Consider the following 27,961-nt stretch of genomic DNA (forward strand, 5'->3'; position numbering starts at 1 on the left):
GTAGTCTGCAGACCACCCTCTCCATGGCACTGGCAGGGCTCTGGGCTCCCGGTGCAGGGCCCATCAAATTATGTCTATGTTCGGACCTCCAGAGCCCAAAGGGGTGCTCCATGAACATCTACTGTCTCAAATATTGCATGGCAAGGTCCCAGCAACCCTGTAACAGGTGCATTACCTGTGCTAGGCATCCCCATTTCTCAGGTGAGCACGTAGAAACACACAGAGGGTGACTGGCCTGATGTCACAGCTGGCCCACACTGGATCTACCCAAAAAAGAATTCAGAGTAATGACAGTAAAGATAATCCAAGATCTCAGAAAAAAAATGGAGGGACAGATCTAGAAGATACAAGAAATGTCTAACAAAGACCTAGAAGAACTGAAGAACAAACAGAGATGAATAACACAATAACTGAAATGAAAACTGCACTAGAAGGAATCAATAGCAGAATGACTGAGGCTGAAGAACCAATAAGTGAGCTGAAGACAGAATGGTGGAATTCACTGCCATGCAACAGAATAAAGCTGGCCCACACTGTACCCTCTCTGTACTGCCCAGCGTCACAGGGGCAGACTTTCAGAACCTGCACGCCCTCAAGTCCACCATCCCACCCCCAGCACAGGCTCCTGACAGCACTTCCCACTGCAGTAACAGTGAGGTAGCCCCGTGCAGTGGTGAAGAGCTCAGCCTCCGGAATCAGACCAGACCTGGGTTCACATCCTGGCTCAGCCTTTCATAGCTGTGTGGCCTTGGGTTCGTCACTTCACTTCTCTGGGCCTCCATCTTTCCTCTGTAAACTGAGGCTAATAGCATGAGTCAGGCGGCACCCTGCTTCAGGCAGAGCCCACACACACCTGTAAGCGCCATTCAGGTCTGGCTGTTACTGACGTGTATGAAAGACCTGGGATTACCCAGTCTGGAACTCTTGACCCGGGTCTTCCCTTTCTGCTCACTCTCCCCGAAAGACCCAACATCTTCTCTTGGGAGTAAATTCTTCCTGGCTGCTGATCTCCTTTGGTGATCTCACCGCCCTGCCCACCCCCACTCCAGGCTAAGGGGCTTCTCCCTTCTCACCCTGCCCCCCTCCCTGGGACACCTTAGCCTCTGATCCTCTTCACCTCCTCTCCAAATACCAGCCCCCTCTGGAATACAGCTGGTCTGAGGAGGGGCCCTGCACCACCCCGGGAAATGCCCCCTGTTGGGTTAGGTTAGAGCAGTGAAGAGCCGGGCTGTGAGGTGGGGTCGGGCCCCAGCCTGCAACTCCACCCTCACCCACCCAGAGCCCACCTGCCCTGTACCTTGGGCCATGACGATGCTGAGTCCACCCCGTCTGGGTCCTGGTCGGCTGTCCCTACAAGAGGCTCACTCCCTGCTGGGGCTGAGGGTCCGGTGGGCTGCTCTCCACGCCCCTCAGCCATCCTGGAGCCTCTCAAGCTGGCTATCTCCAACCCCTGGGCATCGGGCAGCAGGATCCCTTCCTGGTCCTCAGCAATTTTCCTTGGGGAAAGTACAAGATAGTGGGAGAAGCCACTCTGGGAAAGCTGACATCGTGGGCGTGGTTCCATATTTACTTGCTCAGTGACGTCCACTGCAGCCCAGCCCAAGACAAGTTGATATCCTGCCTGCTGATCTCTCTCGCCCCCAGCCCTGCCCAGGAGAAGGAGCCCACTGGTCACCAGCCCCTCCTACCCCGAGCTCCTTCCTGCACATCACCCAGGGTTGCTGCCTCTGTCCCCTCAGGACGGGGTGAGCTCCTGCCGCTACAGGTATTCAAGCAGTGGCCGGGCAGCCTGTCCTTTTGGAGGGCTGGGCACGAAGACTAGGCCAACGCTCTCAGAGGTCCCCATTCTGCTCTAATTCCAGGAAGTGGAGGCCTGGGGTGCGGAGGAAGAAATGCTAGATGTGGGGTTAGAATTTTAGCTCGGTCACTCCCTAAATTGTATGACCTCCAGCAAGTCACTTCCCATCTCTGACCTCAGTTTTTTCAGCTATAAAATGGGGGTCATGAGAGCTGTTCTGCCTGCCTCAGAGACTAATGATAAAGGATTTGGGAGGAGTTTGAAGTCAAGAAGAGAGTCCTGGGTTGCCCTTATGGATCAGGTGGGGTGGGGAAGAAATAGGGGTGGAAGGGAAAGCCCTAGAAGGCACTGAAGGCTCCAGAAGCCCAGGTTCGCCTCACTTTGCAAACAGGGTCCTCACCCTCAGCACCCACCCCTGATCTGAGGCGGATGCTGGGGTGCAGGGTGGCCAGCAGCCCTCTGTCCTTCTCCACCTCTGCTCTCACAGCCCAGAGTCAGTTCACAGGAGGCTCTTAGTTTGTCCGGATGCGCCAGCAAGACCTGATCCATGAGGTCCCTGGGTGGGGAGAGGTCCCTGGGTGGGGAGAGGGTCCTGGGTGGGGAGAGGGTCCTGGGTGGGGGAGGTCCCTGGGTGGGGAGAGGTCCCTGGGTGGGGAGAGGGTCCTGGGTGGGGAGAGGGTCCTGGGTGGGGGAGGTCCCTGGGTGGGGAGAGGTCCCTGGGTGGGGAGAGGGTCCTGGGTGGGGGAGGTCCCTGGGTGGGGAGAGGTCCCTGGGTGGGGAGAGGGTCCTGGGTGGGGGAGGTCCCTGGGTGGGGAGAGGTCCCTGGGTGGGGAGAGGTTCCTGGGTGGGGAGAGGGTCCTGGGTGGGGAGAGGGTCCTGGGTGGGGAGAGGTCCCTGGGTAGGGAGAGGGTCCTGGGTGGGGAGAGGGTCCTGAAGCCGGCTGTGTAAACCAAGAGCTTATAAATCAAATCCTGGTTTGAAAGCACCCAGGGGCCCTGCTGGGAATTGTTACGTAAAACAAGGAGGCAACCCCTAAAGCCTCCTTTGTCGATGTGGGCTTCTCCAGGTGATTGGAAAGCTTAGATTATGACTGTGGGATCTGAAGCTAGTCATGTATCCTCTCTGAACCCAAGTTTCCTCAACCAGAAATGGATGTAGAAGAGACCTCACGGGGCCAACGTCAAGTGCCCTGACGCTCAATACGTGTTCCTCTTAACACGTGGTCCTGAAAACAGGGAGGAAAAAGTTTTCTTCCACAGAAGGTAATGCAGGGCTGACATTACCGTCTCCATGTACAGAAAGGGAGACTGAGGCCCAAGCATGGTTGGCCTTGAACACAAGCCTGCGGGGGTGGGTAAGTGTCTGAAGGTGCGTTCCAGTCACCTTCAAGTAGAGACCCCCCATGACTCATGCACTCTCTCACATTCAGGCACTGCTGTCCCCAGAAAGGGGCGCAAGGTTATTTCCGTGCCCTAGGGCGTGCCTCCCCTGTGGTCACGACCTCACACACGAGGAGGTGGCGCCAGAGCCGCCCCCACGCCACACTGGTGCTCGGGTGCTGCTTCCTCAGGAGCCTCTGCGAGGCCAGCACCATTATCACTCCTGCTGTGCAGACGCGGAGACAGGCAACCCCCAGACAGGCAGCCTCTAACCCACATCTCCCAGCTGCCAGGCGCAGGGGCAGGAATGAACCCGCCTCAAGGGCAGAGCGCTGTCCCCGCCCACACGCTCCCTCTCAGTGGCCCCCACCTAGAGGCCAGCCCAAGGCACTTTGCTGCGTCTTCTCTGGGGGTGCCATGGCTACTCAGAAATGAAGCCAGACGCACTCTAGGAAGCTTGCAGCCCCCAGAACTGTGCCCCAAACCATCTGCACTGAGCCTCAGTGTGGAGAACCAAGTCCTCACCTCTTTCCTCCACCTTCGCTTTTGGAATGGCCATCACCAAGCCCATGCTCATCCTCTCCTACCTTGACTACTGTAACAGCCTCCTAATCGGCCTCCCTGCCTCCAGCCTCACACCCAAGCTGCTGCTGCTGCTGATTTCCGGGACCTGAACCTGCTCTGCATGTCAGCTTTCTCGTCATAAAACCCTCTGCGGTTCCCAGAGGCCCCACAGACAGAGTGCAAACGCCTCAGCATAGCAGTCATAACCTTTCACAGTCTGGCTGGGATAAAGCATCGGGGTTAGGTGGGAGGGCTCAGGAGCCAGAAGACCCGGGCAAGTTACTCCACCTCTCTGAGCTCTGGTTTCCCAAAGGGAAATAATAGTGTCAGTAGAATGGGGAAATAATAGTACCAATATCAGGGTACTGCTGGGAAGATGAAATAGAAAATGTGTTCTGAAGCACTTTGCACATAGTAAGTGCTCAATTCATTCATTCATTCCACAAATATGAGGCCTTACTATGTGCTCTGCACTGTTCATGCAGCACTGAACAAAGCTGACAAAACTCCCCGCTCTCCGGGAACTTACAGCATAATTAAGGGAGGCAGCCAAAGACAACATACTGATAAATAAGTAAAACACAGGGCATGTTATATGTGCTATGCACTAAGGAGAAAAAAAAGCAGGCAAGCAGAGGAGGATAAGGGGGCAGGGGTTGCCATTTTAAATAAGAAAGTGCCCACAAGAAGGCGACATTTGAGCAAATCCTGATGGAGATGAGGGAGCCTGCCATGGAGATAATGGGTAAGAGTGTTCTAGCAGCAGGAACAACCAGTGCAAAGGCCCTGAGGCAGGATCAGGACTGGTGTGTTAGTCACATTACTATTATCATCACTGTTATTCTCTTTCTAGCCTCATCTCCCTCCACCTCCTCCCTTGCCCACACTCTCCAGCCAAATGAACCACCCAAGCCTCTCCAAGCCATTCCGTGTGCTCATGCCTTTGTACAAACCTCGTCCCACGCTGGAACGCCTCTCCCCTTTCTTTCCAACTCCTACTCATCCTTCAAAACCCAGCTAAAAGGCCTCCTCCTCAGGGAAGCTTTCCTTGACTTAGAGTCGATGGCTGTCTCCCTTGCATCCTTCTGCTATAAACTGTGACTGCCTGGTTAACTGCCCACCTCCTCCCACTGGTCTGTGAGTTCTGGAGGGGCAAGGACTGGGTTCCACACTGCACCCCTAAGCCCAGCACAGTGCCTCGCTGTGTGCACTGACCACCTGATGAATGAAGGAAGAACTGAAGGATGCCCCAGGCCTTCCCTCTTAAAGAGCCTTAGCCCCAGCGACGCCACCACGCGTGTGACTGCCCCTGTGAACACTGGCCTTTCCAACGCAGATACAAATCTGCAATAGGAAACAGGCTTTTTAAAAATAACAGCACATTTTTCTTTTTTCTTCATTGTTTTTTTTTCTTTCTGCACGGCTTATTTTTCCGGCGCAGCCCCGGGGCCAGCTGCAGGGAAGTCCCTCCCAGGCCCCACTCTAAGAACATGGAGCTCTGGGGCCTCTAAGGACTCCCGGGCCAGAACAGGGGTGGAAAGGCACCAGATGCCCTGGCACCGGCCACCAGGCACCTCTGAGCCAGGAACCCCTTTTCCCAAACCTCAATGTTAGGTGGATGTTACCTCCTGGAAACTTTATAATGCCATGTGACATTTCCAAAGGGGCTTCTCCTTGGTGGGTCTGGGGTTCCCTGCCCTCACTCTAAGAGGGCATCCCGAGGGAGATGGCATCAGACTGCCAGCGTTCCAATCCTGGCCACACTGCTGTGTAACCATGGCTCCCTTCCATCAGCTCTTGGGGCCTCAGTTTCCCCATCTGTGAAATGGAAATAATAATACCTACCTTGTTTTCTGTGTAAGGTATGTGACATGCTTAGGACCACACCTGGCACACAAGAAGCCCTCAGTAGGGCTTCCCTGGTGGCGCAGTGGTTGGGGGTCCGCCTGCCGATGCGGGGGGGCGCGGGTTCGTGCCCCGGTCTCGGGGGATCCCGTATGCCGCGGGGCGGCTGGGCCCGTGGGCCGTGGCCGCCGGGCTTGCGCGTCTGGAGCCTGTGCTCCGCCCACGGCAGTGAGAGGCCCGCGTACCGCAAAAAAAAAAAAAAAAAAAAAGCCCTCAGTAAATATTAGCCGCCTTCATCATCATTCTCTTCATCTTCATCAGCCCTGGATCTCCTACTGTGTGGTCCCTTCACTGAATCACATACTCCACAGATCAGAGACCTCAAGGATCTGTTAAATCTCACCCTCTTGGCCTTTCTGGAATTTTCCCTCGTACACTCTAGAAACATGGTCCTTCTAGGGCATGGACACCTGTAAGTATGGGGAGCTTAGGATCTGAACTCTACGGGCCAGTCTTCCTCCCACGCCTGACACCTCCTTGCAGCTGGACCCACCTGCCCATACTCCAAGGAAGCAGCATTTATTAATCCTGTCCTTAGCCCCCAGCACATTGTGAGCCCCCAGCCAATGCTCGGGGATTTATCAGAAGGCATTCCGTGAGCAGCTCTCATGCACAGACACTGGAGGTGCAGCGACACACACACACCAACCCAGGCCCTGCCCTCGCAGAGCTTACGGTCTGATGAAAGAGTGAGACTGCAAGCAATCATTACAACAATAAATGTAAAACTGCTACTAAGACGAGTGCTATAAATGCGAGGTACATGGGGTCATGAAAGGCCGTAATAGGGAGTTCAACCTAATCTGGGAGGGCTTCCCTGAAGAGGTGATGCTAAAGCTAAAAGATGAGGAGGAGGCCTACGAGAGGAGTGGAATGCATGGTCAGGGCACAGGGGGCAACATGAGGATAGCACCACGTTAGGCTAAACATGGTAAATAGGGGGAGGCAGGATGGTGTCCCCATAGCATCTAGAGGGCAACTTAAGGATTTCTGTCTTTCTCCTAAATACAGTGGGAGTCCCTGAAGGTTCTTCAGGAAGAGGTTGATAGACTCAGATTTATTTGTCAGAAAAGCTCACCCTGGCTGCTGAGGATGAGCTTTTCCTGCGTGTGTATACTTGTCTCTGCCTGGAATGCTCCCCTACTCTCTGTATCAGTCAGGACAGGCTAGGTTATGCTGCAGTAACAAACAACCCCCAAATCTAAGTGGTTTAAAACAACAAAGGCTTAATTATCACTCATGCTGCATGTCCATCATGGGGTACTAAGGGACTCCACTCAGGGAGCAACACGGGGACCCAGGCTAGCAGAAGCAGCCATCACCCCACCTCCTGCCAGTTTCCACACCACAGGAAAAGAGCACTCATGAGGGTCTCACACCAGCAACTAGATGCTTTGGCCCAGAGGTGGCATGTGTCACCATAGTTCACAACTCACTGGCCAGTCACACAGCCCCACCCAACACAAGGGGACCTAGATCCAATCCTACATGTGCTTGGATGAACTGGAAATATTTAGGGGGTAGTATTAAGGACCACCAGACACTCTCCCACTCCATCTTGCCCTTCCCCAGCCTTAACTCATTCATTAGATCACAACTGTTTCAGTATTCCAGAAGGAGGGACCAGCATGTGCAGGCGAGAATACGGAGTGCAGAGAGATCTAGAGTAGGTGGGAGATGAGGCCAAGGAAAGGGTAGGGGCCAGATTACTCAGAGGCTTCTAGGTTATGGTAACAATTTGGTTCTTTATCCCAAAAGCACTGGGAAGACTTCTCAGTGCTTTACACAAAAATGGGGAGCTTGCTGTGATCTTCTTTGGAACAGATCACTCTTACTGCCATCCTGAGACTGGCGTGGAGGGGAGGTCACAGGTGGACCGTTGGGAGGCTAGTGCTGTTGTCCTGGGGATAGACAGTGGTGGCTTGACCAAGACACTGGGGAAGAGAAGACGGAGAAGAGTGTATGGATTCAATTTATAGGTTAAAGTTCCCTAGATCTGGAGACATAGTGGATTGTGGTGAGGGAACGGAGACACAAAGGTTTCTGCCTTAAGGACTAGCAGAATGGTGGTAGCCGTGGCCAAGACGAGAGCCCTGTAGGAGGTTTAAGGAGGAAGATGATGGGACAGCCTTGGAATCCGTGTGTTGGTCATAACTGTGAGATGGTCAAGAGAACAGACCGAGGAGGCAGCTGAATAAACAGGAATGACTCCTGACTCCTGGTTCAGTGGTCTTTACTTCCTTCATACTTGCCAATAACTTAGAACCGGGGAAACCTCGCCTCCCCTCCCCCACCCAATTTAAGTCCAGGTGAGGAAAGATTCAGATGATTGTAGTCTTAACTTGACACCAAGGAGAACAAATGTATGAAACACATCAATCCAAAGGGTCCGGAGGACAGAACTGTAACTCAGGTCAGAGTAGTATATAAGTGATGGTTGTGATGGCTGATCAGGGCTCCTGGGACTAGTGAGGGGAGCCCCTCCTCTTTGAATATGTCACTAGGGAAGGGAGAGTAGACCCTGCCCCAGCTGCTCCTTGGAGGCCCCGTCAGTTTGGGACTGAATGGACCGAGGTGGGGCTTGTTGGGCAATCCTGATATTCCCAAGAGAGTGCTCTGCAACAATCCCAGGCAGAGAGAACAACACTTCTTACATCATGTGTGGCCCCCGGGCTAGGCATTTTCTCTGTGCTATCTCATGTAATCTCACAGCTGACTGGCCAGGCAGGCTATGTTAGCCCCACTTTAGGGATGGAGAAGCAAGGCCCAGAGAGCTCAAAAGTAACCGTGCCAAGTCCAAAGTCGCATATTAGTATGAAGGGGAGGAAGGACTCCAATGGAGAAGCCCCTTTTCATTAAACTAAAGCAACAGCCCTGGGCTCTATTCCCAGACACGTGCCCACACAGAAATCTGCTTGCCCACCTCTCGGAGCGTTGGTGGGTGAAAATCATGCCCCGCTCCCCCTGGAAGGAAACACAGCCTGTTACTTTTGCCCCATGGACCTCACAACCCTAACCCCTTCCTTCCTCTCAAGGGGAAATGTGGGCAAAGCCAGCTTGGGTGCCAGAGGCGTCATGCTCCATGGAAAATTCTTTTGCTCCAGCACAGATAAAACCCCCATTTTATAGGGTTTCCAGGCATGGAGAGCAATCTCTCATTATTGCCTCCTGTCCCCACGGACAAAGAACTGGGTGTGTTTCCTTCAACCACTCTAAATTATATACCACAGCCTTTCTCCACATGAAGCAAACGTCTAAGAAGAGAGGTTTAACATTCTTCTCCCCGAAGTCCCAGCCCACCCCTGGGATCTTAAGCCCCTATCGCCCAACCCCATACAAGACACAAGCAACTTTTCCGCCAGCACTGCTCAGCGCTCGAGACATTTGTGTTCTCCTTGCAGTCACTTGCCCAGGGCGTGCTGGCCTTGACCGGAGAAAGGTCATCGGCCGCTAAGTGCCTGCAGAGCAGAGCACCTTGGGGATTGCGAGTGGGGGATGGAGGCTACACTCCGGACATTTCCCTAAGAGTCTACACCGCAACTAAGATGGAAAATGTATTAAAGAAACAGCCCCCGGCGCGGCCACGTTTAGCGGGAAATCGTGCGGCGCGTGGGAAGAGGTCCCACTGCACCCCGGCAGGACCCGTGCCCCCCAAATCGGCCCCCGGGCGCCGAGCCCAAAGTGCCCCCGAAAACTAGGCCAGCGGCGGCGGCGAGCCCTCCAGCCTTCGGCGCCCCGCCCCGCCCGTGTCACCGCGTTCTCATTCCGAAAGCTCGGCCCGGGAGGCCGCTCCCATTGGTCGGCGGCCACGTCCGTCAGCGGGCGGCACGTCGGCGCAGAGAAAAGGCTACATTGTAACAAGGCGAGCGAGCTAGGAGCTAGCGGGGAGGAAGGAGGCGGAGGGGCTGCCCCCGAATCCCACGGCGGCGGCGGCGGCGGCGGCGGCAGCGGCGGCGGCAGCGGCAGCACCTACCTGCCGAGGGTTAACCCACCTCGGGGCCGGGGCGAGGCGCCCCCCCGGTCCGCGCCCGCGCCGCCCGGGCCCCCCGCACTGCTCGCGATGACTCCCCCGGCCGCCCGCCACCCCCGAGGCCGCTCGCAGCCCCTGCACCGGCGGCCCCCGCGCGCGTTGGCAAACTGCCGAGCGCTTTCCGAAGCCATTTTCAATGGCCACATTGGCTACCGGGGCTGACTCACCTTCCCGGGAATGCTGCGGCAGCCGCGGGGCCCGGGCGGCGCGGGCGGCCCGGCGGGCGGCTCGGCGGAGGCGGCGCGGCCCGGGCTGGCGGCCCCCGCGGCGGGAGCGGCCGCGCTGCGGGCGCGCTGGTCCCCGGCGAGGCAAAGTTTCAGCGCCAGCCTCGGCGCGGCGGCGGCGGCGACTCGCTGCTGCTCTCCTCCCCTGCTTTGACCACCATCTTATTAGTACAGGAAATGACATGGAAAACGGAAGAAAGCGGCGTTTGGGGCAGACGCGGACCCCCCAATTCAGGGGCCGGAGCCGGGACTCACCAGCCGCGTCCCAACCCGGCCCCGGAGAAAACTCCCGGGGCCCCCTCGGCCCCCGCCCCGCGCCCTGCCCGGAGGGGGGAACCTGGCTTCTCGAACCCAAAAGGAGAGGGCGACTTTTATAAACCAGCCCGCGGAGAAATCTAGAAAAAAAAATAATAAATGAAAAATGAAAAGGTTAAAAGAACTTTCGAGCTGGGACACTTTTTTTTTTTGGTCGGAATTAAAAGTTCTAGAATTTTAAAAAGTCATTCCTTGGGGGGTGCTCCCTGGCTCCCCGATCATATTGCTGCCCCTTTTGAGCCAGTCTGGGGAATAAATGCGTTGATATTTTTAACCCTTTCTTGGCTTCGCTGCCCGCAGCTGGCCCCCAGCTGATCCAGTTTAACCCTTTGAATGCCCAGCTGTTTGGAGATTCAAACTAAAGTTGTAAAACAGGGGCATCCCGCTGAAAGCTGAGGGAAAGGGTCTTTGTGTGTGTGTGTGGGGGGGAGTTCGTTTAAAATGTTATTTACGTGGGGTTGCGGATTTAAAGTCGCGAACCGAGCGTGTTCTTCAAATCGAAATTTATCACCGGGATTGAGATTCTGAGAACCCGACGGGCTGGTCCCCGGCTGCCTTGGAAAAGATGTTTAAACTGCGCTCGCCTGCTCGGTTCCTTAGTTTCTCCATCTGTGAAATGGGATTTAACATCACAGAGTAACAAGGTAGCAAGGAAAAGATGGGGCAGAATTTTCATAAAGACAAAGTGTTTAAAGGCTTGAAAGTCTTTCTCCTGCGCTTAGAAAACCGACGGGATGGCGTAACCGAGACAACCATTCCCCAAATAACCGTTTTATTCTGGTGGTGTTGTCTGCGAGTGGCCGAAGTGCGAGATGTCTCCTGTCAGGGGAGGCTGCGCTGCTCTGGCTCTAAAACCGGGGCGTAACCTCCAGTAGAAATTATCCCCAGGACCGCGGTGGGGCGCCCCCCAGACATCCGTGGAAGCCCTGAAAGGCCTGGCACAGGAGGCCTCCGGTGGGGACCTCCCTGTGATGACCTCCTCTCGGGGATGGAGTTCCCTGTCAATTTCTTGGCCGGCAGGGAGCCTCGACCCCAGATGGCGTCCATGGTCAGACCCCAGGACGTGCTCCCGGAGTTTGGATGTTGGGGCTTGTGGGGGGAAGCACTTCATGCACCACTTCATTTGTTTCCCTTGACTTTGGCATCACAAACACAGCTTCTTGGAATCCCCCATCTCTTACTTGCTGTGTGATCTTGAGTAAGTAACGGAGTCTCAGTTTCCTTATCTGCAAAGTGGGGCACACCAGTAACCCACGCTGCTGGCTCTGTGTGAGGAGCCATGAGAGTACTTCAGGAGCGTAGCACCAGATTGCTCACAGTAGATGCTCAAGTAATGGTAATTAACACCATAATTATATGACTCAATATAACTATCAAAGTTTCCTAGTGTCTGTCTGTTCCATGCCAGGCAGAGTATTGGGTACTGGGGAGTACCAAGATTAGTTAGATCTGGTCCTTCCAGGAGGTCTTGTTCTGGCCAGGAGATGAAGGAACTCATGGCTAACTCAAATTGATTCAATAATTAATGCACACCCGACTGTGCTAAGCTTTATACTGGAGGCCAGGTGCTTGGGCAGGGAGGGGAAAGGACACTGAGGAGGGAGCCATTTGTTCCTTTTGAGGAGTAGGATTCACCAAGGAAATGATGTCAGAGGTGGGCCCTAAGAGGGGGTTTGCAATTTCCACCAGTGCTAGGATGGCATTCCAGGAAGGCAAACGGCACTGGCAAAGACATGGAGATCTCAAAGTGGCCAGGGTGTGTGACATGTGGCCAGGTGTGAATGGAATAGAGAGTGGGTGGGGCAGAGGAACCAGAGGTGAGGCCAGAAAGCCAAGTGGATAAAGAGAGAACATGGTCACAGCCTCCGAAATGCAAAAAGATCTTTAAGAGTAGGAGGTGGTGAGTGAGGCAAAGAGGGAATTTTTCCATGTGGTGCTGGTTTTCTATTTAAATCTCCCCATCCATTTGGCCTGGTCTAGCTTCTCTTTGCCAGGGACAATCGGCCTTCAGGCAGCAACTCTGGAGTGGGGCTGGTCCTCAGGCATTGCAGGCCGGGAATCTTCTGGCGTCACACTTGGGGAGCACAGAGACACTGCATGGTTCAGAGACCCAGGTCTGAGGTCCAGCCTGCCACTCCATGCCGTGGAACCTGGGGCACGTGACTCTGCCTGTCTGGGCTCCAGCTTCTTCCTGTGTGACACAAAGAATTTGGACCAGGGGTCCTACATTCTGCCCTCAAGAAGCTGCCCTGTAACCACATAATCAAGACCAGAGCGCAGGAAGGAATCTGGAACAAGGCTGGGAGGGTTGCTGGGAGCCCAAGGCAGCCAAGGGCTGGCACAGGTGCTCTGGGTCAGTGGGCAGCAACTGGCCCCAGGGCCTGAAGGTAATCACCATAGACAAGCGGTCTGGACAAGGCAGGTCTTGTGAGGCTGTGCCTCAGCTGCCCTCTGTGGGCTGAGTTGGGCCTGAAACACAGAAGTAGGGATGGGAGTGGGAGCTCCACACAAATTCTCTGAGAGCAAGTTGGTTGCGGGGAGGGGTGGTACAAAGGGGATTGAAGTGAATAGAGCACATGACACACACTTTCAGGGACCTTACCATTTGACTCTCTCAGTAATCCAAGGCAGACCTCATCATCATTATTTTTACAGACAGGGAAACCATGCTCAGAGAGATTAAGAAACTTGCCCGAGGCCACACAGCTAGTTAGAGGTAGGATAAGGTTCAAATCTACATCTGCCTGACTCCATCGTTCAATGCCTTCCACTCTTGGTTGTTTCTGGTTTATCGTCCTTCTCCATAATGCAACTTTTCAGCCTAAAGGTTTGTAAGATATATCTCCCTGGTTTCTCCCTTGGGCATATCACACAATAGAAGCTGACCAGAACTTTGTGATGGGAGGTCAGGTACTTCATGACCTGCCCTACAAAACATGTGTCAACAATCCCAGTCACTTGCAGGTCCCTGGGAGGATATTTAGATGCTCTAGGTGAATGAAGCTCAGCTCTTTGGAAGGAAAAGTCAATCTGAGGCCTTTCTTACCTACTAATAATAATGACACCCAGGTAAAACATACATACAACGAGCTGCAAGTTAAATGCCCCCCAGATCACTTCCACATTTGCTGTAAAACAAGGACAAGTGTTTATTGCATCAATTAATGACCCTTCCAAAGGCCTTGAGGGAGAAATTTCATTCAGGATTTAGTGCCTGGAAAAAACAAACTAAAAACCAACTGCATTTCCCCCAAGGAACTGGCAAGCATCTCCCTTGCTAATAAGAAGAGCTCCGTAACTGATCAGGTTTCCCTTTTTACACAGCCTGCCAGGAAGCTCAGAGCCAAATTCTACCCCCATTCCCAACAACTTTGGCAGTTGCTTCCTCCTCATTCCTCCTTTCCCACTTCTAATCCTACTGACTCAGCTTTGTTTTCTCTGCCATTTATTAAAGATGCCCCCCCTTTTTAATGGCAAGAAATAAATATTTAAAATAAATCCACATTTGGAAGAGTTGCTGAAGGGAGCTGGATTCCATGGGCCTTGTGTTAAGCCAGGCACCGTTCTGTTCTGGTCTTGTCCACTCGCCCAACAGCTGAGGGATTCCTCTCTTGGAAGGAAGGAGGGACTGGCTTAAGACCAAGGGATTCCTCACTCAGCTGCTGACGACGGCTAAGATCAAATGCCCTGCATCAGATCATCATGGCTATTTTTTGGTTCTACTGACAAATAGCGTGCCTCTCTCCTGGCAACTCCCCAGGAAGATAGACCACTATCCCCTACCCATCCCCCCCCCAAGATATCCCCCATTTGTCCCTCTTGTTGAGGTTTGGCAGGGAACAGCCTCCTCTTTTCTAAAGAAGCCACTGCCACTTATGGGCTGCTTACCACGTGCCCAGCAAGGTGAGGTGATTAGGATGGAGGTTGGGAGTAAAGGAGCAACTTCAGAACCTAGGACAGGGAAGGCGTCTCTGAGGAGGTGGCATTTCATGGGAGTCTTGATCAATGGAAAGGAGTCAGCCTCTCCTACAGTGGAGTAGTTGAGTCCCCTCAGCAGGGGACACAGCCCATGCAAAGGCCCTGAAGCAGGAGCTAGCCAGGCTTGTTGTATGGCCCATGGCCAGTGTGCAGAGTATCGTATGGAAGGGGAGACAGGGAAGGAGACAAGAAGGAGAAGGAGAAGGGGTTGAATCTTGGCCATGTTTTTCCTTGGTTTGGTTTTATTTGAACATCAGTGGAAACCACTGATGATTTATAGCTGGGTAGACTCAGGGCCTGACTTATGTTTTAACACAATCACCTTGGCTGCCATGTGGCTACTAACATTGACCTAGTGGCAGGTAAGTGGGTAGGTATGTTCACAAACCATCTTATTTAACTATCACCCCCCCACCCCCCACCCCATTATAAGGTTGATGTGGACTTGTCTTTTTTCTGGCTGCCCAGCAACTGACTTCCCTTCCAGGGACTGGAGAAATTCCCACCTTCCAAGCCTTGGGGAGAAGCAGGGTGTGGCCTCCCCCGTCCCCACTAGAGAATCTGAAAACCTCATAAATTCCCTTTCCCAGTGCTATAGACTGAATGTTTGTGTCCGCCCCTGCACCGCCCCCCCCAAATTCATGTGTTGAAACCTAATCCCCAGCATGATAATATTCGGATGAGGACTTTGGGAGGTGTAATGGTCATGAAAGTGGGGCCCTCATGAATGAGATTAGTGCCCTTACCAAAGAGACTCCAGAGAGCTCACTCAACCCTCCCGCCATAGAAGGACACAGAGAGAAGACAGCTGTCCATGAACCAGAAAATTGGTTACCTCCAGACACAATCTGCTGGCATCTTGATCTTGGACTTCCAGCCTCCAGAACCATGAGACATAATTTTCTGTTTTTTATAAGCTGCCAGTCGGTGGTACTCTGTTATATAGTAGCTCAAAAGTAAGGCAGAGATACATGATGGAGACTCAGCCCATTGGATGAGTTCCCCCACCTTTGAATTGGAAGCTAGGGACACGTAGAGGCATGAACCATGGACAGTCCTTTCTGGTGAGAGTAGGGGTGCGGTACAGTCAGTTCTCAGGGGCAGGAGTGCCTGTAGCTGGATCCAGCAGTGCTGCGGGGCTTGTGGTGCAAGCTATAGTACCTGTTGGGCAGTAGCAGGCAGTGTCCTCACTGCATTGGTTCTGTGGTGTGGTCTTGGCCGTGGCTCTGCTCCTGCGTACCCCACACTTGCTTCTCCAACCTTCCAGAGGGTCATGAGCTACCTGAACTCCTTTCAATATGTTCCTCTTCTGCTTAAATCAATGTACTAGTTATCAATCGCTACATAACAAATGACCCCAAAACTTAGCAGCTAAAGACAATAAACATCTATTCTCTCCCAGTTTCTGAGAATCAAGAATCCTGGGAGCAGCTTACCTGGGTGGTTCTGGATCAGAATCTCTCATGAGGTTACAGTCAAGCTGTCAGCTGGGGCTACAGTCAACTGAAGCCTTGCCAGGGGCTGGTGAATCCACTTCCAAACTCCCTCACATGTCGGACAACCAATGATCCATTTGCCTGGGATTGAGGGGGGATTCCCAGGATATGGGAATTTCAGCTTTGAAGCCAGGTTGGCTCCAGGCAAACCAGGGTGGGTTGGTCACCCTATTCCTGTGGTTGTTGGAAAGAGGGCTTAGATTCTTGCAGTGGGCATGTCAGTAGGGCTGTTTGTGGTATGGCAGCTGGTCTCCCGTGGAGTGAATGATCAGAGAGAGAGAGAGAGGGAGACAGAGAGAGGAGAAGAAAACCATAGTCTTTTATAACCTAACCTCAGAGTGGCATACTATCCCTTCTGCCACATTCTATTGGCTACACAGACCAACCCTGGTACAGTGTTGGGGGGACTACACAAGGGTGTGAATACCGGGAGGAAGGCTTGTTGGGGGTCACCTTGGAGGGTAATGACCAGAATCATCAGAGCAATTTCTATTGCTTTGCAACATTACGACCTAAGAAATGATGTAACTTGTAGACAATCACAAAGCTATTCTCCACAATTCTTAACCATATATATAGCCAGGACAGTAGACCAAAGACACCCCCAGCTCTCAGGTGAGTGCCAACTGCAGAGCTTGCCTTGCAAACTTCTCTGCATCCTAGACAGGGCCTTCCTTGGTAGACTGGTAAAATCAAAGTTGGAAACATTGGTCTGAGTGCTAGTTGTTGGAGCTCTTCTTCCAAACATGAGAGTCTGGGCAACTCCCTCCATTTCAGGGGACCTCAGTTAGCCCCAGATCTCTGCTCTAAGTCTCATTCTCGTTATCTGTAAATTGGGTTGGGAATGTTGGATTCAATCAGCATTCAACGCGTTGTTCTCTTCTTCTTGTGCGTTAGTGATTGGAAAGGAGGGAGGGATGAAGATTGAGGCGTTACAGAGGCTGTTTTCAACTTCCAGGAAACTCTAGGATAAGACCCCTGAATGCCACACATTCCTAAACCTGCAGGACCTCATGCAGATAGGGGAGCAGGTTCAGGGATGTGGGGTGGAACCACATTAAAACACGTTTCAGCTCCAGGGAAAAAGAGAACTGCCTAAGAAATGGAGCCCTCCCCCCGCCAGCCGACAACAAAAGGGGCTGTAGCTGCAAATGGTGAGCTTGCTTTAGTGGAGGTCTGTAAGCCAGGGGGGTGGGGCGGAGGGGGGTTTTCGAGATAATTTATGCCCAGATCAGATGTTAGCTTTGGTGAGCTCCGAAGTCCCTACCACAGGGGAGTATTCTTGATTCTAGGAAGGGTGTGGCCATGTTGTTAGGTGGTGGGCACTGTCTTGAAGATGGAGCTCTGGGCCAGGAATCAAGAGATGTGGGTTCTGGTGCTCCCCCTACTATTTGGTCTCTGGGGGACTCCAGTCAGGTCCTACCTCGGCTCAGAGCCTCAGTCTCGCAACCTGTAAAATGAGGGACCAATTTCCACATGCTGGTTCATGGAACCACCTCTGTCAGAGAACTTTTCCCTGGTCCTCGAGAAGATGAAAACCATAAAGTAATAGAGATTGTTTTTATAAAGCTAAATCCATTCAACTTGAAGGATTATCTTTTAGTCAGAGTGTTGATGTGGTCTCTCTTATTTTGGTGTTTAAATGTTCTTTTATGAATGGATGTTAATAGCATATGTGAAAGTTGGAGGTAACTTTTTTTTTTTTTTTTGCGGTACGCGGGCCTCTCACTGTTGTGGCCTCTCTCATTGCGGAGCACAGGCTCCGGATGCACAGGCTCAGCAGCCATGGCTCACGGGCCCAGCCACTCTGCGGCATATGGAATCTTCCCGGACCAGGGCACGAACCTGCATCCCCTGCATCGGCAGGCGGACTCTCAACCACTGCGCCACCAGGGAAGCCCAAGTTGGAGGTAATTTTGTGGGGGATTTTTCCCCAGTGACCTTACTGGGCAAAATAAAGAGTTGACAAACGTATAATAGTTCCCTCAATTATTTTGGAATGGATATTAGTGCATGAAATTAAGAAATATGGGAATCAATAGACTAGATGATTCCAAACAACCTCCAACATTGTTTCCCCCTCTTTCCCTCCCTTCTTTCATCAACTCACCCGTCTGTCCATCCAATCCTAAAACATTCATTGAAGGCCTCTCACATACCAGAAAGAGCCACTTCCCACATGGAGCTAAGAGGGTCCCTGGGGAGACCAACATAAAGACATGTAAACAAATGGACATCTGTAGTTCATATTTTCCTATCATAAAAATACTGAAGTAGACACCCTTAGATGTATATTTTGTGTGCTTCTCTCATTATTCCATTGGAATAAGTTCCAGAAGTTTCAGGGTCAAAATGTATGCCCAGCTTCACATCCTGAAACGTTTTGCCAAATCGCCCTCCAGAAAGGTTGTACCAATATCAGTTCTCATTGGCTTTGTGTGAGCCTGTTTGTTTCTCTAAACCCTTACGCTGAACATCATCCATCTGCTTAATCTTCAGTAATTTGATGTGCAAGTGAGCGATCTCATTGCTGTTTCAGATCAATATTTAAACTGATATTGTTAGCAACATCAGCATAGTTTCATGTGTTTATTAATCTTTGTGCTTCTTTTGTGAATTGCTTATCACATCCTTTGTCCACTTTAAATTTGGGATCTTGTATCTTTTTATTGACTCATAAATGTAGTTTACATATGAAGGTTAACAAGTCTTTGAAATCTATAACACAATTTATTTTCTCAATTCATAAATTTTTCATAAATGTATTTATGATTTTTTTTGCTATATGGAAATTTAAATATTTTGTTTTTCCTTTATGGTTTTGTGGGCAGAGTTAGAAAGACCCTCTCCTTCAGATAATTATAAAAACATGCTCTTAGATTCTTTTTTTGTTTAATATTTTGAAAAAAATATTTGATCCACCTGGAATTTATTTTGGTGCAGAGTGTAACATAGGGATCTAACTTTATTTTTATCCTTAGTGAATAGCTAGCTGTCCTAACACCAATTATTGTATAATTCACCCATTTCTCATTGTTTTGCAGTGCTATCTGTATCCCGTGTTAAATTTCCATATCATACACATGCCTACTTCTTGTCTCTCTATTATGTATCATTGATCATTTGTCTATTTGCACAGTACCAAACTGTTCAGGTTACTATAGCTTTACAGTATATTTTAAAGTTAGACAGGGCACAGCCCCCACTTTGCCTTATCTTTTTAATTTAATTAACTTGTTCTAATTCCTAGAGGCAGAAATTTTAACTCTTAGATGGTATTTGCCTTCATATTCCAAATTGTATGTTTACATTGCTAGCTTCTGATTAATCAGTTTTAGATGTTATGCATTGATTTTTCTGACGTGGAAGATGAGTCTTCCATTCACTTACACTCCCTCTTCCCTGATGCCCCACGCACCACTACCACCTTGGGCTCAACCTGGTCACATCTCAGTGTTGGCGTGTGTCCCTACTCAGCGTGTTCATTGTAATGACCATGTGAATGTTGCGAATTGCTAAGCCAAAGACACACTGTAATTAAATTACCTTGATTACAGCTTTTTGGTTTTCCTAGGGTTCATAATAGACATCTTTTTTCATTTGCTAAGTTTTTTTTAACATCTAAGATTTTACTCCAACACTATAGAATGCCTTTCACTACAATTTTTGACATCCTCAGAACTTTCAAATGATCTATCAGAAATATTTTTTCCCTACAGACTTTTTTTCTTGTATAGTGGACCAGAAATCTTTCTGAAAAGAGTCAGATAAGCTATAGGCTTTGTAACTCCCTGGAGTCTCTGTCACATATTCTTGTTTTTTTTGTTTTGTTTTTTCTACAACACTTTTTTCAGCATGTTTTGAGATTCATTCACATTGTTGTTTAAGCCAGCAGTTAGTCCATTTTTAGTATTGAGTAGCATTTCCTTTCATTGATATACCACGATTTTTTATTGTACTTTCTGGGAGATTTCCATGACCTTATCTTTCAATATTTAGACTTTTTTCTTAAAAAATTTCAGCTCTCAGGGCTTTGCTGGTGGCTCAGTTGTTGGGATCTGCCTGCCAATGCAGGGGACATGGGTTTGAGCACTGGTCTGGGAAGATCCCACATGCCGCGGGGCAACTGGGCCTGTGCGCCACAACTACTGAGCCTGCGCAATAGAGCCCTCAAGACACAACTACTGAGCCCATGTGCCACAACTACTGAAGCCTGAGTGCCTAGAGCCTGTGCTCCACAATGGGAGAGGCCACCGCAGTGAGAGGCCTGAGCACCACAGCGAGGAGTGGCCCCTGCTCACCACATCTGGAGAGCGCCCGCACGCAGCAACGAAGGCCCAATGCAGTCAAAAATAAATTAATTAAAAAAAAATAATTTCAGCTCTCATAGTTTAAATTTCCATCAAAAAACAAGATTTCTTGTTCTCTGTTTTTCTTATAGCTTCTTTTATTTTTAATGGATACAATGTTTTCACTTCTCTAGGAATATCTTCTTCCCCCTTATTCTGTGTATTACCTGCTTCCTTCAATTTCTGTGTCCCCTGCATCAGCAGGCGGACTCTCAACCACTGCGCCACCAGGGAAGCCCGATGTCTACTCCTTTTGATCATCATATCTGAGATTCACCCATATTGTTAGAATACAGAAGTTTGCCACTTTCATTGCTGTGTAGTGTTCCCTTGTAGGAATATACCAGTGATCTATTTTACTGCTGATGGACATTTAACTTTTGTCCAATTCATGGCTATTTTGAGCAAAGTTGCTATAAACATTTTTGTACATTTTTTGATGGACATGTGTATATTAATATCTCTTGGGTAGTTACCTAGGATTCAAATTGCTTGATGATGGGGTAGGTGTATGTTTAACTTTATACAAAATTTTCAAAGAGTTCTCCAAAGTAATCGTATCAATTTACTTTTCCCCCAAACAATATACTGTATGAGAGAGTCCCAGGTGTTCCACATAACTGCCTACACTTACTATTGTCAAGCTTTATTTTTATTCATTTTAGAGGATGTATAGTAGTGTCTCATTGTGGTTTTAATTGGCTTTTTCCCGATGAATAATGATGTTGAGCACCTTTTCATGTGTTTATTGGCCATTTGGATATTCTCTCTTGTGAAGTGCTTAAGTTTTGCGCCCAATGTTTAACTGGGGTTTTGGGCTTTGTTTTATTTATTTTTCAGATATATGTGTTGTGAATATCTTCTCCCTGGTAACTTGCTTTTTCACTCTCCTGATGTCTTTTTATGAACAGAAGTTCTTAATTTTAATGAAGTCTATTTTATGGTTCATGTTTTTTGAGTTCTGTTTAAGAATTTGTTTGCCTACCCCAAAGTCATAAAGATATTCCTCTATGTTTTCATCTAAGAGCCTTATTGTTCTGTCTTCCACATTTAGATCCATTATCCATTTCAAATTAAGTTTACATGGTATGAGTTACGGATCAAGGTTCATTTTTACCCATAGGGATAGCCAAATGATGTAAGAACATTACAACATTTATTTTAAAAGAATCCTTTACCCCCTGAAATGCAGTGACCCATTGTCAAATATCAACTGACCATATAAATGTTGGTCTATTGCTGACTCTATCCTACTTCCTTCTTCTATTTGTTTATGGTGTCAAACAAAACCATATAACCTTCTTAATCATTGTAGCTTTAAATTTTAAGCATTAATATCTAGTGGTGTGAATCTTCCAATTTTGTTCTTCTTCAAGACCATTTCGGCTATTCTAGTTTCTCTGCATGCCTATGTATATTTTAGAAGAAAATTTTCAATTTCCTTCTGGGATTTTTATTGAAATGGCACTGAATCTATAAATCAGGAGAGATATTGGTATTTGGAGAGAAACAGTATGAGTCTTCCAATCAATAAATATGGAATGTCAATTCATTTTTATGTCTTATTTAATTTCTCTCAACAATGATTTCAGTGTAGATGTCTTGCAATTTTTCATTGTTTTTGTTCTTAAGCATTTGATTTTCTAAAATAAATCTATTTACTTATTCATTTTTGGCTGCACTGGGTCTTCATTGCTGTGCACAGGCTTTCTCTAGTTGGAGTGAACGGGGGCCACTCTTCATTGCAGTGCATGGGCCTCTCATTGAGGTGGGCTTCCTTGTTGTGGGAGGCATGTGGGCTTCAGTAGTTGTGACACATGGGCTCCACAGTTGTGGCTCATGGGCTCTAGAGCGCAGGCTCAGTAGCTGTGGTGCACGGGCCCAGCTGCTCCGTAGCATGTAGGATCCTCCTGGACCAGGGCTTGAACCTGTGTCCCCTGCACTGGCAGGCAGATTCTTAACCACTGTGCCAAGTCCCAAGCATTTCATTTTTAAAATCCACTTGTTAATGGTGGGTTTTGAAGTTCTATTTCCATTTTTTAAAATATTATGTAGAGATATAATTAATTTATGAAAAGTCACCTTGTTTAAACAACTTTTCCAAATTTGCTTATTAATTCTAATAGGTTGTTCATAGATCCTTTTGAATTTTTGACATACACCATCCTATGTCGTATGTGAAAAATGGTAGTTTTACTTTTCCAATCTTATACCTTTTAATTCTTTTTCTTACCTTATTTCACTGGCTAGGATCTTCAGTACAATGCTGAATAGAAGTAGTGATAGTAGTCTTTCTTGTCTTGTTCCTAATATCAGGGGAAAGCATTCACCATTTCACCATTAAAAATGTTAGCTGAGTGTTTTTCTATATACTAGTTTAGAGTAAGGAAGTTCCTTTCTATTTCCATTTTTCTGGTAGCTTATTATGAACAAGTATTGAATTTTGTCAAATAATATTTCTGTATCTATTGTGATGATTACATAATTTTTCTTTTTAATTCTGATAATGTGGTAAATTGCACTGAAAGAATGTTAAGGTAACTTTGCATTCTTGGAATAAACACCACTCGGTCATGATATAGTTCCCTTTTATATGTCACTAGATTTAATTTGCAAATATTTTACTTAGGGTTTTTACATTTATATTTAAGAGAGATATTGACCTGTGATTTTCTTTTTCTTTCTTGTAATATACAAATCTTCCCCAACTTACAATGGGGTTACAGCTCAATAAAGCCACCATAAGTTGAAAATATCATAAGTTGAAAATGCATTTAATACACTTAACCTACTGAACAGCGTAGCTTAGCCTCGCCTGCTTTAAATGTGCTCAGAACACTTACATTAGCTTACGGTTGGGCAAAATCATCTAATACAAAGCCTATTTTAGAATAAAGTGTTGAATATCTCATGTAATCTATTGAATACTGTACTGAACGTGAAAAACAGAATGGTTGTCTGGTACAGAATGGTTTTATGTACATCAGTTGTTTACCCTCGTTATCACGTGGCTGACTGGGAGCTGTGGCTGCCACTGCCCAGCATTACAAGAGTGCATAGTACCAAATATCTCTAGCCCAGGCAAAGATCAAAATTCAAAATACAGTTTCTATGAATTCGTACTGCTTTTGCACCATCATAAAGTAAAAAACAAATCATAAGGCGAACCATCGTAAGTCAGGGACTCTATATATAATAAAATGTTAGTCTTCGTTATCACAGTTATGTCAGCTTTATAAAACAAGCTTGGAAGTGTTTTCTCTTTCTCAATTTTCTGAAAGAATTTATATAATATTGGCATCGTTTCTCCCTTAAATATTTGGAAGAATTCACCGGGGAAGATATCTGGTCCCAGAGGTTTCTTTCCAGAAAGATTTTTAATTAAAAATTCCATTTTAAAAACATGAATATCAGACTACAATATTTTTTACTTTTTCTTGCATGGTAAGTAATGTTTTCCTTCTTGCACTAGCTAGAACTATCAGTACAATGTAGAAGAGAAGTGTCAGGAGCTGCTCTTGTTTTACTGCTGATTTTGGAGGAAAAACCTCTAGTTGTTCATTAGTATGAAATTAGCTAAAGGTTTTCCATCTACCTATGTCTCTATTTGTCTATCTAAATATCATCTATCTCTATCTACCTGGACCTAGATCTCCTTTACCAGATGGAGTAAGTGCCCACCTATTGCTAATTTGATGAAATTTTTTTTTACCATGAATGGGTGTTGAATTCTACCAAATTCTGTTAACAGAATAAACAATTAACAGGTGAGTTACACTGATTGCTTCTGAAATGTTAAAACAAACTCACATTACTGAGAAGAACCTCAACTGCTCATGATGTATCATCATTTTTATATGTTGCTGAATTACATCTGCTATATTTTTACTTTTTAATAGATTTTATATTTTGAGGTTTAGACTTACAGAAAAATTGAGAAGACAGTACACAGTGTTCTTGTGTATGCCTCACCCAATTTCCCATATTATTTATTAGCATCTTATGTTACTGTGATAAATTTGTTATGGTTAGTGAGCCAGTATTAACAGTTTATTTCTCACTAAAGTCTATAGTTACTCAGAGTCTAGTTGGTCATCTTTTCCTCGTTTCATCAGGTGGAAATTTAAGCCATTGAAATTGAATTGTTCTTCTTTTCTAATATGAACAGTTAATGGCATAAATTTCTTTCTAAGCACTGCTTTAGCTATATCCCACACATTTTGAGATGTATTTTTATTATTCAGTCTAAGATATTTTCTATTTTTTTTCTATAATTTCTTCTTTGACCAATGAATTATTTAAAATTGTGTTATTTAATTTCCAATTATTTGGGGATTTTTTTAGATATATTATTGTTGCTAATATCCAATTTAATTCCATTGTTGACAGAGAACACACTTCGTAAGATTTCAATCTTTTGAAATTTTTTGAGGTTTTTTTTAACGGTCTACTATATGGTCTCTCTTGGTGTGTGTTCTAAATGCCCTTGCAAAGGACATGTATTTTTTTTTTGTAGTTGTTTGGTGTAGTATTCTATAAATGACAATTAGATCAAAATACTTTATAATCTTATTCATATTTTTTATATCTTAACTGAGTTTTGGTCTGTTTGATTTCTGAGAAAGGAGTGTAGCATCTTCAAAACCTGATCACAGGTTTTGCTATTTCTCCCTTTAGTCTTGTCAGCCTTTTTTTTTTTTAATTGAAGCTGTGTAACTAGGAATATACATGTCTATAATTCAGTGCTTTTAACAAAAGCACTGATATGTTCTTTATCTCAGCTGATATTGCTTGTTTTAAAATATATTTGACCTGATTTAACATTACTGCTTCCAGCTTTCCAATGCTTGCATGGTTTATCTTTTCCCACCCTTTTACTTTCAACCTAATTGTATCTCTATATTGAAAAATTGCCTCTTATATGTAGCATATAGTTGCTTCCGCTCTTTTAGCCAGTCTGATAAGCTCTGCTTTTTAACTGGAGTATTTAATCCATCTGCATTTAACATAATTATTGATATAGTCGAATGGAGGTTTATCCATTTTGCTATTTATTTCCCATTTGTCCCATGCATCTTTTGCTCCTGTTTCTCCTTTCCTGTCTTCTTTTGAGTTAAATATTTAAAAAAATAATCTTTTGGGACTTCCCTGGTGGCGCAGTGGTTGAGAATCTGCCTGCTAATGCAGGGGACACGGGTTCGAGTTCTGGTCTGGGAGGATCCCACATGCCGCGGAGCAACTAGGCCCACAACTACTGAGCCTGCGTGTCTGGAGCCTGTGCTCCACAACAAGAGAGGCCGCGATAGTGAGAGGCCCGCGCACCGCGATGAAGAGTGGCCCCCGCTAGCCGCAACTAGAGAAAGTCCTCGCACAGAAACGAAGACCCAACACAGCCAAAAATAAATAAATAAATTTAAAATGCACAGTATTCCAAATCATTGTATAAAAATTAAAAAATAATAACCTTTTAATTTCTCTATTGACCTTTTAGCTAAGCATCTTTGCATTATTTTGTAGTATGTGCTCTAGGGATTTCAACATGCAGCCTTAGGTTATCAGCAGTATTGTAACACATCAAGGTAAGAACTTTGTAACAATTTCCTGGTTGTGTTGCTTTTATCACATATATTACAACTATGTATTACAAACTCCATAATACAGTGTTATGACTTTTGCCTCAATTTTATGCCTTTTAAATGAATTAAGAGAATAAAATATGTTTTTTCTTTAATAAATACTTACATGTTTACCATTTGGGGAGTTCGTTCCTTCCTGTAAATCTAAGTTTCCTTCGGGTGTAATTTCCCTTCAGCCTGAAGAACTTCTTTTCGTATTTCTAGTAGAGCAAGAAGCTCTGCTGGCAGTGAATTCTCCCAGTTTTTAGTTATTTGAAATATCTATTTCCCGCGTTTAAAGGATACTTTTTTCTGGATATACAATTCTGGATTCATTATTTTTTCACTCTTCAGTGAAATCATTTTTAAAATAGTTTTTTTTTAAATACTTTGTTCAGAGTATATAATTATTACCTGAAGGAAGGTTTAATTCAAGGAAAACCATTTCACCGTTACTGGATATAGAGCCAAACCACACGATTTTAATTGCTGCATTTTTGTAATGCATTTTGATAACTGTCATGCAGGTTTCCCTTTGTTTCATTATTTTATTGAGCGCTGATGATTTATTCCTCCAGGTAAACTTTAGACTTACATCGTTGTACTTCAAAAAAAAAAAAAAAGCCCCATGGGACGTTGACTGGAATTTCATTACGTTTATAGATTTATACGGGTGATTATTGGTATCTATAATATTGATACTTTCTTCCTGTAATGATATGTGCCTCCACTGGTTCAGGGCATACTTTCTGTTGCTCACTACAAAGCTACATTTTGTAGTTTTCTTCATCTAGATCCTACCCACATTTTGTAAAATTCATCACAAAGTATTTAAGTATCGACATCTGGCAATTGAAAGAAACGTTTTTATAAGAACTGCACATAATCTTTGTTTTCTTTTTCTTTACAAGCACTATAAGTTGGATTTACCATATTTACTTGCTCATGGCTGCATGAGTTGGGATCCAGCCATGAAAACAGAAACCATGCTAGTTTGTGACAATGAGAAATACAGAGAGAATTGGTTAATCAGGTCCTGGAAGACACAGCAGAAACTCTGAGGAAATACAGAGCTGGTAACTTGGGGAAACATCTACCTGCCTCGGGGTAGGGGAGGAGGGGAAGAGACTTTTTGGAGGAGGTGTCTCACAGGACTGGGACTCAGGCCTCTTTGGAGGGGATGCTGCCCGGCCAGTGCTGGCATTTCCAGAGCTCCAAGGGGGGTCTCTGCACAGCTGGTACTGAGACTTCTGGGGAGAGGGTGCTGGCTGGCTGCTGACAGCACCTCATACAGCTAGGTCTCTAATCCCTAAGGAAGCGGGTTTCTTCCCCCTTTGTTTCTCCCTTGCGAACAAAGATTTCCAAATCAGCAGTGTTCAAAGTCGTGGGGACAAGAAGCAGAAATTCTGCAAGTGGTTATTAGGTATAATAGTGAGAAAAGCCACTTCCCCTCCGTGTTTCCTGGCCCAGTTACCGTGGACAGGGGTGGGGAAATACCTCATACTGACTGCTGAGTGAAAGCACATCAGATCCTCAAGCATTTAGGATACTCTCTCTCAAGTAGCACTAACCGAGTCTTCTGAAGGCCCTTCCACTCTCCAATTAGGCTCCCAGCTTTCGGATGATGGAGTATATGGTGAGACTAGTGACTTCCCGGGGCCCAAGTCCATGGTCGCTCTTTTGCATGTATCTTAGAAGCAATGTTGGGTGGAAAATCATGACGGCAAATAGGCATTCCGTCTGTCCAGAGATGGCAGAAATATCGTAGGCAAGTAAATATCCGGAATATTGACTTAACAAAAACAGATAATTACGCCGGGCAACAGAGAGAAAGTACGTGTGCGTGCGTGCGTGCGTGCGTGCGTGTGTGTTTGAGAGAGGGGAGAACTTGGGGTAGATCATAAGAAAGATAAATCTTCATCTTCCATCATAGTAAGTCAAAGATGATGTCTAAAATTAGGAAACCAGGAACTAGAACGATAAGCAGGTTATTTAGAAATCTGTAGATTAGCAGAAGAAACACCGAAAGCATTTGAAGTGGTTGCACCTGGGGAGTGGATGAGACGAGAGGAGACCGTTGGGTTTTGTTGAGTCAGAGAACCATTTGACATTTTTAAAAGGTGAGGTATTACTTTGATTAAAATTAGAGTTATGTAAATAGAAAAAGGGATCGGACTCAGGTTTGAGTCTGGAGGGTTGTCACTTCCAAGATTCCTGCTGCCCGAAGATCATAATGGTTTCCGTGCTAATCAGAAAACGGCGCCTCTTCCTTGGAGCACCTTGCCCTCTGCTGGAAAACTGAAGTAAT

General features: G+C 47.0%; 1 protein-coding gene across 1 annotated transcript in view; it reads right to left on the reverse strand.

Moving 5' to 3' along the window:
* PRDM11 (PR/SET domain 11) overlaps window positions 1–9,873 on the reverse strand; it is an 82,617-nt gene extending 72,744 nt beyond the window's left edge. The window contains exon 1 of the mRNA XM_060159343.1: window positions 9,844–9,873. The gene's annotated coding sequence lies outside the window, so the exon portion shown is untranslated. The remainder of the gene's footprint in view (window positions 1–9,843) is intronic.
* Window positions 9,874–27,961: the final 18,088 nt, after the last annotated feature.

The sequence above is a fragment of the Lagenorhynchus albirostris genome, chromosome 9 (assembly GCF_949774975.1).
Source record: "Lagenorhynchus albirostris chromosome 9, mLagAlb1.1, whole genome shotgun sequence".
NCBI classification, from domain to species: domain Eukaryota; kingdom Metazoa; phylum Chordata; class Mammalia; order Artiodactyla; family Delphinidae; genus Lagenorhynchus; species Lagenorhynchus albirostris.